The sequence below is a fragment of the Cyprinodon tularosa genome, unplaced genomic scaffold (assembly GCF_016077235.1).
Source record: "Cyprinodon tularosa strain WSP-4 unplaced genomic scaffold, ASM1607723v1 ctg83, whole genome shotgun sequence".
NCBI lineage: Eukaryota > Metazoa > Chordata > Actinopteri > Cyprinodontiformes > Cyprinodontidae > Cyprinodon > Cyprinodon tularosa.
In genome coordinates this window covers 167,634-177,479 of record NW_024039596.1, presented here as the reverse complement: position 1 = coordinate 177,479, position 9,846 = coordinate 167,634, and positions in this window count along the sequence as shown.

Sequence of the window (9,846 nt, the reverse complement as noted above, 5' to 3'; positions counted from 1 at the left end):
AGTAAAAACTCACATCCTATCAATTAAACAAAATTGCTTTAAATATTAAAATATGGCCTTTTACCTTAGAATCTCCTGTAGATCATATTGTTTGCTCGGACACATGTAAAGTAGAAGCGTTTGACGTCACATCCACCAAACTGCTTGGGAACTTCAAATCTTAATCAGAAACAGGAAAATAGGACCACAAGCTTTTGGCTGCATTGGTGCTGAACAACTGAGGTGTCCGTCTGCTCATCAAGCGATGTTTGTAGTCAAAATGGGTCAAATAAACAGGCTATTTTAAAGATATTTTCTTTAAAAACATACATGTCTCTTAAAATTATATGAAATTAACAGAAATGATGTGATTAACTTAAGATAATATTTGAAGGAGCCTTTCTAGGCAAAAAAAACAAATTTTATTATCATCAAACAAGAAAAAGTATCATACCTATAAAAGTTAAACACCTTCATTATTAGAAGATTAATTTTAAAATCTGGAATTACTGTTACTAATTTTTGCGGAGCACAAAAGGAGCGGAGTGCCTTTGTGTAAAGACATTTAAAGGTTTGAGCAGCTGCTTGTTAACAGGATTAATAACCTAATGCACCAATTTGATGCACAGTTTTATAATTTGGCATATATAAAATACAAATCCAAAAAAAAAGCTGATTTTTACAGCAAAAAACGTTACGGAAAACACTATGTGGTTACAAATAAGCTCACTTTCTTTCAGCAACATTCCTTTAGATCAGATTGCGTGAAAATTAAAAGCATATGAAGGTAATTGCTGCATGTATATCTCTGAATGAATGCTTTATGTCACATTAACGACCCTTTCCCTGAGCCAGAAATCTGTTAATTTTCAAGAGTACTTGTTACCAAATCTGATTTAGGCAGACTGTGGTCATGAAAATAAAAATATTTTATAAAAATAATAAAGAAGAATATTATTTAACAGACATTTTATTATGCTAACGAGGTAGAAGTGTGAAAAGTCTCCTTGGCAGCTCATTATAGAAACACTGATAATCTTGTTTTCTGAAATCACAATGGTTTTAAATGCAGAAATCATTTTTGTTAAGGATCTTTTTGTGTTATTTTGTTCCTGTCCTAAGATCCATAGGTTGCATTAGTGAGATGGTTTGTTTTTCTGGTCCCTGCTTTCTCTGACAAAAACAGAACGCAATCAGATCCATCTGAGCTCTGGTTTGGGAGCTAAAAGCCAAGGTTGTTAGTGAGGAGTGGGAATGATGTTGACAAGCCAGTGGCGGAGTAATGCTATGATGTTGTTGTGTAGAAGGACAGGTTTAAAACATTAAATTGAGATTCTTGCTTTTGCTTTCTCCCATCTCTTGAGACTCCATCAAATCACAAAGATGAAGGTTTTTAAATTGTTAGAAGACAGACTTACAAGTCCCAGGCTTGATGTTTCAGGTCTTCATGAAAACATAGAGCATCAATACTTGTTTTAAGTCTTATTATTACTTTTATTTTACCAGCAATACACAGTTTTATCCCAGAAAATAAGATGTTGAAGGTGTAGTGGAGGATTTTTGCGAAATTTTGAAATGACCTGCCCTCTCCACTTAAAAAAAATACATCTGTGCAACGCTGTACCCACTCCCGACAGGACACACTTATTAACAGCCAGTAAGGAATAATCAATGGATACTTATCTATATCTAAAACTAATATTTTTGTGGTGATTTAATGAATTTTGCATTGATCAGTAAAAAAAAAATAAAATTTTCGTCGCGATCACTGAGTCCGAGAGCGGCCATTTTTGCCCAAATATAGTAACATCTCACTTCTGACATCTCCTGGCACTGACATGACGGTGTGGCGAGCATAGCGCCATTCACCCCGCTAGACACTAGACACATCCACAATCAACAAGAATTATTGAAGATTTCCAGAGGACTTCACCATTGAAATTCACCAGAGCTACAGTGAAACTGACAATGCCCACGTGCATGGCAGATGGATGCTGGAGTACATTGGGTAAAAGGGAACACAAATGTTATTTCACCTTTCCAATTCCTGATCCTCCACAGACGGGTTCGTCTTTGGATTGCCAACTTGAACAGGGAGGATTTGCCATTGAACTTCTGGCCAGAGAAAAAATGTGTAATATGTAGCCAACAATGGTAAGAAGAATGTTTTCAATATGACTTGGATAATAGTGTAACAACACCAGATACAGCACTGGGACTTGATCAACGACCGATACCGCACCGTGACGTGTCTAACCTGTAGACAAGCCATGATCTGCTTATCTGTTCTCCATTTTTCATTTGGATGAAATAATAGCTGCATGAATCATGACAGCAGACAAGATAGAGGAGAGCAGGAGGCGGGGTTACCAATCTACTTGCTCTGGAGAGCAGAGTTTGCTGCTTTTAGATGTTGTCTGCAAAGTCTCCGGTAGTAGAAAAAAGTTGCTAGATTTGGCGCTAGGCGCTTTTTTTAAATGAAAGTGCTAGAGGGGTCTGAAAAGTGGCTAAATATAGCGACTAAAGCGCTAAGTTGGCAACACTGCTCTTTGCATTGTTTGGTTTCAAATGGTTTGCTGCTGTCTGTTTGGACCTTTCTGAACATGTGCAGCAAATTGACTGAAAATGTGTTGCTATTTTAAAGTTACCTTTTCTTTGCATTTTGAAGTTTTGATGCTTTCTGGATGTTGGTATTTGTGGACAATTATGTAAAACAGAATGTTTCTAAGGTAACAACCTAAAAACATTATTGGATCATTATTATTGGTCATTTTGTGGAGACTCAAACAAACTTTTCTTTAAAAAAAAACTGCTAAAGCTTCCACAAGTGGCATTTGTTATATTATATTCAAAACCATTATTTGGTCCTTTATTGTTTTTAGCCACAATTAAGAGCCATCATTAAAGGTAAAAAGGGCCACTTGTGTGCAGGTTGCAGACCTGTGGTCAGTTGGAAGACAAAAGACACAAAAACTACTGTAGAGCTGTGTTAGTAACTCAGGCAAAAGGAGCCTCACCAAGTGCTGAGTGTTTTTTTGTGTTTTTTTTGCACTAAAAATCCTTCTAGGGACGTACTTTTTTAAATTGTCCACTTTTCTAAAAAATGGTATTTTCAGTTTTTTTTTTTTAATAATCAATAAAATCAGCTCGACTAAAAAAACACTTGAAATATGCACCTCTAAGAGGTTAGCCTTCGCCATCAGATTTCCTTCTTCTTCTTCTTCTTCTTCTTCTTCCATGAATGATTGACAGTTTCCTGCAGCCTTCAGGTGTTTGCCAGCACACGTTATTTTAAGGCAGCCATTCTGCTGCCCATCAATTCAGAAATGCCCACGAGGGTATTTCCAAACAATTTCAAGCCAATCATTTTTAATCAGTCCTATTTCACCATTTACCACGAACCGCAGCTGGATCATTTTGGCATCACAACATGACTACAGTACTAAGCTCAACAAGGCCCTGCATTCAAAGCATCACATCGAGCTGCTTTGTCTGGAAAATGGGCTGATTAAACTGTCAACAAGTCATATTCCATCACACCATTGGATTTGCATGTGTATGTATGACAGCGGCGGTGAGTCATGAGTTGAAAATGTGGCTGCAGAATCCAAAATGTCTATTTTCATAATCAAAATCCGGGTGTTCATATGTGTTCAATTAAACTGTGGCAGGAAAAAAAACAGCGTTAGGATGATGAAACACTGCAGCCCTCTACTCAAACCTAATAAGCCCTTCATGTTAAGGCTGCTGTAATGACATTCAAACTGACATTTAGGCCCATTGTATGTATTAATAAGACCGCTGTTATTTGCACGCTTGACTTTTGAATTGAACGTGTATTATCCTGTCAGAGCAGCTTTTTTTCTGTGTGCATTAAGAGGCAGGAAGCCTGGTGAGAGATTTTATTTACACTGATCCTTTCTGTGAGGAGAACACATCAGTTTCACTGTTACAAAGGCAAACAGGAGTGACAAATGAAGACTAATCAGTAAAGACGGGATTTTCTCATGAGCGATACCTGCAATCGAAGTGTTGATGCTTTATTTTAAGTATGCTTTAGCTGGAGTGGAAGCTATCGGCTGTCAAAGTTATACGAATTGGGCTCTTGATTTTGTAGGAAAATGAAAAAGGGCTTAAGTTTAAGGTCAAACTCAGTACTTTAAAAAAGGCTGTCAAAGCTAATCAAACTATATAAATTCTGTAGGTTAGGATTTCTTTTAAAGATATCTATCAGAAAGAACTTGTCCCAAATAAAATTAAACTAATTGATTTTTATAAAACTGTAGAAGTTAATTAAAGTTTCATTTCTCTAATGAATCCAAATGACTTAATTCCTTTCACTTTTAATAGCTTATATTGTGAGCGAAGCATTTTCCAACATGTGTGGACTCTTATGTAAAGGTCTCAACGTCTCCGTGTGCAGAATTTGCAGTGTTCAGCTGTCAAATAGTGTCTTCTTTTGCTGGAGAAAAGTTATATTCAAAGGCAGAGCATTAGAAAACTTCTGGGAATAATTATGGATGTGATTTAAAGTAAAAGACAAGGAAAAATGGCGTGCAGTAAAGGATGGGGGCCTAAATACGTAGAGGATCTTAGTGTTAGCTCTCTAAATGTGATGATTCGTGCTGCAATCTCTAAAATGCAGTGAAATAAATTTAGCTACAGGAACTGAGACCTTAATGGAAAAGAACATGAGCAAAAGGTGAAATGAGTTTTTAGTAATTGTTGGCAGAGGGAACATTATTCTCACCAGTGTGCAAAAATAAGAAAATATTGCTGAAAACCAACACAGTCATCCATTTATATATATATATATATATATATATATATATATATATATATATATATATATATATATATATATATATATATATATATATATATATATATATATATATATATATATATATATATATATATCAATGAGCTTCATTTTGGAAAGTTTATTTGTTTTTTTGGTAAGTTTATTAGAGGGCAGTTCAAAGTTTTATGAAGGTTAAACCTTCACTACAAGTAGTGTTGTTTACACACCAAGAACTGCAGAATCAAGGCAAGGCAAGGCACGGCAGGGCAGGACAATTTTATTTATATAGCACAATACAATACGTGGACAATTCAAAGTGCTTTAAATGAATTAGATAATAAAAAAGAAAAATAAAAGCAGAATAAAAGTAAAAAACATTGTGAAATAAATAAATTGGACTAAAAAAAAAGAAAAAACATCATAAAGAAATTAAAACAGTTGAATAACAACCTTAAACTAATACCCCAGATAACTTCAACAGTGTAAGGCAGCTCTAAAAAAATGGGGTTTTTAACTTTGACTTAAAAGAACTCAGGTTTTCAGCGCTTTTACAGTCTTCTGGGAGTTTTTTTCAGATAAGTGGAGCATATGAACTAAATGCTGCTTCTCCTTGTTTGGTTGTAGTTGTGGGTGAACAGAGTAGGCTGGAACTTGAAGACCTGAGGTTGATCCACTGAAATGAAAACAACAGACCCACCAGTCCACCTGAGGGAGGTCAGAACCTGAATTTTCTCAGACCCCTAAAAATCCAAACTCACCACTGTCAGCTGATCTAAAGCATCACAAACATTGGTCCCATTAACAGCAGACCACATGAGCAAAATAAAAGCATAAAATATTAACATAATAAATACTACATCAGCAGGACATGGGAATTTTTCAGAAAATAATTTGTATGCAACCGAGTGAGCTTCTGGCATTTAAAATGTCATATAATAAAACCCTGCCCCTTTAAAGAACTATTTTACTTTTGTTGGGATCTGGAGATCTGCCACCTGTCGCCAGCAGAGAGCGCTGTGGGATTCCTGAGCTGGAGCTCTCTGCACACCTGGGAGTCATCAGCTCATCAGAAGACCACACCACTTAAGCAGCAGTCAGACCTTCCTTCAACGCCGCAGTGTTGACCAAGTTTGGTTAGCAAACCTGAGCCTCTGATTATCTTTGTGATCACTAGTTGACTCTTGAGAGAGACTAGTCATCTAACCTGTTTTTGTCTTCTTGCTTATAGAAAGAACCGACTGAGGTCTGAAGCTCTGGAGGAGCTTAACCTGGAAGATTGCCTGCCTGCCCAAGTAAGCCAAACCTGAAGATCTCAGCCTGGACTCTAATCAGCTCTCTGGGAAGAGCTAGGAAACAACTCTGATCCATCAATCCCTAGCTAGAAGCTAGACGCTGCTGCTGCTGAACTCTCTGTTGGCCCCTCCGTCTCTGGACCCAACCGGTTCCCCCTCTCAAGGATCTATCAGAACCTCTTCAAGGTATCAACATAATTCAACTCACCAGTTCAGTCATTTTAGTCCCTGGCTAACCAAACCCTCATCTCCTTCAGAAACTGTGAGACCTGTCCCGGACCGGCACCTGAACCAGTATTATTTACTCTGTGTACTCTTCTTCAAATAAACATTTTTAAACTTTTCCTCCGTCTCCGTTAGTGTTCTGCATGTGGGTTTAACTTAGTGAACCGATCATGACAACTTTTTTAACAGCAGAATTTGAGATTTCAAGTCAATGGCATTTGTGTCACATTTTGCACCTAAAACAGATGCAAACTGTTCGATTAACAGTCGTATATGATACAATCATCTGAGTAAAAGCTGGACAGTGTTTCCCCTCAATAAACAAGCCAAGCAGAATCTATTGAAAACAAATTACCTTTTAAAACAATATTTCTTATGTCCATTTTTTATGTAAATGATTTTAAAGCTTTCCTGAGAAGAGATCACTCAGAACAAACCCTTTAAATAACACTTCATAATGTAAATGTATTAAGTAGCCATGACACATAACAGATTTGAACATAAGTTCTAATCTTACTCAGATCAGAGAAATGGCTCGTGTTACAGATGGCAGTGCTTACAAAGGGGCACTCTACTTCAGAAAGTCGGCCCGGAATACCACTTAAAGAACTCTTTTATACTCACAGCCTGCCATATCGCACGTCATTACATGATACACATGTTTGTAAAATGAGTCATCAGTGGCCCCAAAAATACCAAAATATCACACAGTGTTCCAGATAAAGACCTTTTCTAATGTAAAGCTAGTTGATAAGAATTATATTCTCTGTCTGTGCTCTCATTTTCAGGCTCAGAACAAAAGGACCCACTTCTCTAAGCGGAGAGATGGTTAGGTTTAACAAAATGTTTAAGAAGGAAGTGCAGAGAAAGGCGTTAGCATCTTAGGCAGGAACCTCTGCAGAAGGAGAACACAGATTAGTGACCACGTCCATCTGGTGGAGGATGATTATGAACGTGTGAGTCACTAACCTGGTCTTATAGGTCAGTCCGAGCCCAGAGGAGGAGATTGGTTCCAGCTGGTCGGCTGCTAACTAGATGCGGCGGGCGTCGCCCAGAGAGTCCCACACCCTAAAGTCCCAGAGGTCAGAGAGTGGTCAAAGCAGTCAAAGCGGGTCAAAACCGATTAGACGAAGGAAGGAAGGATAATCCATGGGGCGAAGCAAAAGCCGGTTTTCGAGGATGTGCTCAGGAGTCAGAGACAGGAGATCAGAGATCTGAAACGGTACCAAAGGGACATCCAGGACGGAATCAGGAATCATTTCCAGGTTCGCTACACAGACAGAATCCAGCAGGAGTCCGAGGACAGATCAGGCAAACAGATCAGAACCGGGACAGGCAGGCTCAGAAGTCCAGAAGCAGAACAGGTCAAAATCAGTCAGCACTCAGAAACACTCAGGTAGGCTAGAGAATTCTCGCCAAAGGCTAGAATAATCTGGCCCTGATGCCTGGTTGAAGGCTGGCTAAATAGAGGCTGAAGCAGGTGAATCAGAATCAGAAATACTTTAATAATCCCAGAGGGCAATTACGTGAAGCAGGTGAATCAGCTGAATGGTAATGAGAAGTGGCCGAAGCCAAGCAGCTGAATGAAATGAGTAATCAAGCCAGTCATCAGTGCCAAATCATGACCCCAAATTCTTTTTAAATCTTTATGTACATAATGAAGAACAGAACTGAAGTCTTCTAGAAAATTTAACGCCCAGTTACCTAAACTGAACTGTCCTAATTAGATAAACTGCTTGGGAAAACCTCAGAGTTAACACACAACAGGGCAGGTAGTATTAGGGTTTATCAAGCACATACATCTACCATAAAATAATCCTAACATGAGTGAATAAAAATCATAATGTCTTTTGACTCCAGACACACTGACCTATTAGCACTACCTTGTATATTATACTTTTTAGATTTTTTTATCCATATTTTTATCCTAAGTGTATATATTAGTCTATTTTTTGCATGCCTTATACCCACAGTGTTTTTAGAGATTTTTATAATTTTATTTACCTATTCCATATTATATGTTTCATGTTGCACGATTGTACCATAAAAAATTCCTAGTTTGTGAACTCCTTCACTAACAATGGCAATAAACCTGATTCTGATTCAGATCTGGCTCCTTATTTACATTTCACATCCTCCTTGATGCAAAAACATGCAAAACAAACTTAATTCATAAACAGACTTTCTGTGGGTCTCTTTTTGCTAATGTTATTTTCTATAAAATTTGTCATTTGTTGTTTTTTTTTTCTTTTTCTGCAGCTATTTAGATACTCTCCACAACTTTGGTGACAGATGGAGGTTACTGGACCACATGGGCCGGATTTATCAAGATCCAATTTTGCGTGCAGTAATTTGCGCTCGCAAACTGGAATTTTGCGCGAGGGGCTGAACCATGGTTTGCGGGTGATTTAACAAGAGCGATGCGTAACTGGTGGCAGGTGCAAAACTGTTGGAGACGCCCTATTTAAATGATGGTTTTGCGCGTTTTGTGGTTTGCGGCAAAGTAGTTTGTAGTTTGTGCAAACTAGTGCATTAAGAAATTTTAATCTTACATTGACACCCCCACCCCCTCCACAAAAAAATAAATTATATATATATATATATATATATATATATATATATATATATATATATATATATATATATATATATATATATATATATATATATATATATATATATATATAAACTTTGGCAACCTTTATTTTATTCCCTAAGGTGGTATGTGGCTGAATTTCTACTTCACTGCAGTAAAAAAACAAAACAAAAAAAAATACAGGTGTTTTGTATTGGCCGGTAGAAAAATGCACATACCAAATGGCTCACAATGGGACTGTGGATGAGATGACTGCGCGTACACGTCCCCGCAGCATTGGCATGTTGCTTCACAGGCGCAGGGGGGAGGTCTGGTTTCTCCGTTAGGGCGTCAGGGCGACATGGCATTTAGAACGTCAGACAGCACTTCTGAAAAACTAGATTGGGAGATCCAATGTTGCAAGGAGTTTTGTGATATCTGGTATTGCGTGGGTCCTCCTTGTGGCTGGCTCCAAATCCATTCGGAGTTCCCCCAACAGCTCCAAAATGGCAATGCTGGATAAACGATATGTTTTGATGATCGTTTCCTCGTTCATTCCAAAAATATTCACACGGAGTGAAAAAATGCGTTCTCTGCGTCTCCTTGCTTCATTTCGATGTCTCCTTCTTGCGACAATAACCGCTGCCATGTGTGCGCAATTACGCATACAGACCATTTACACCTTCTTTTGAAACGTGTTAAATATAGAGTCAGATACCGTCATGATGATCGTATTAGATGTGAAATATGAAGAAATAACTCTTTTTTTTTTATCAAATGTTTGCTTTAAGTTGAAATGATTTAAAAACATCATATTGAGACCAAGTTTTCAGTTTAATCTCAGCACCGGCTGATTGGGAGGCTACAAACTGATAAACACTCAACACAATATCCAAGAGAGGTTAATTAGATTAATGACAGTTAATTTGTTATTTAACAAGGGAGAAAAAAAATCCTATAGCTCAAATTTT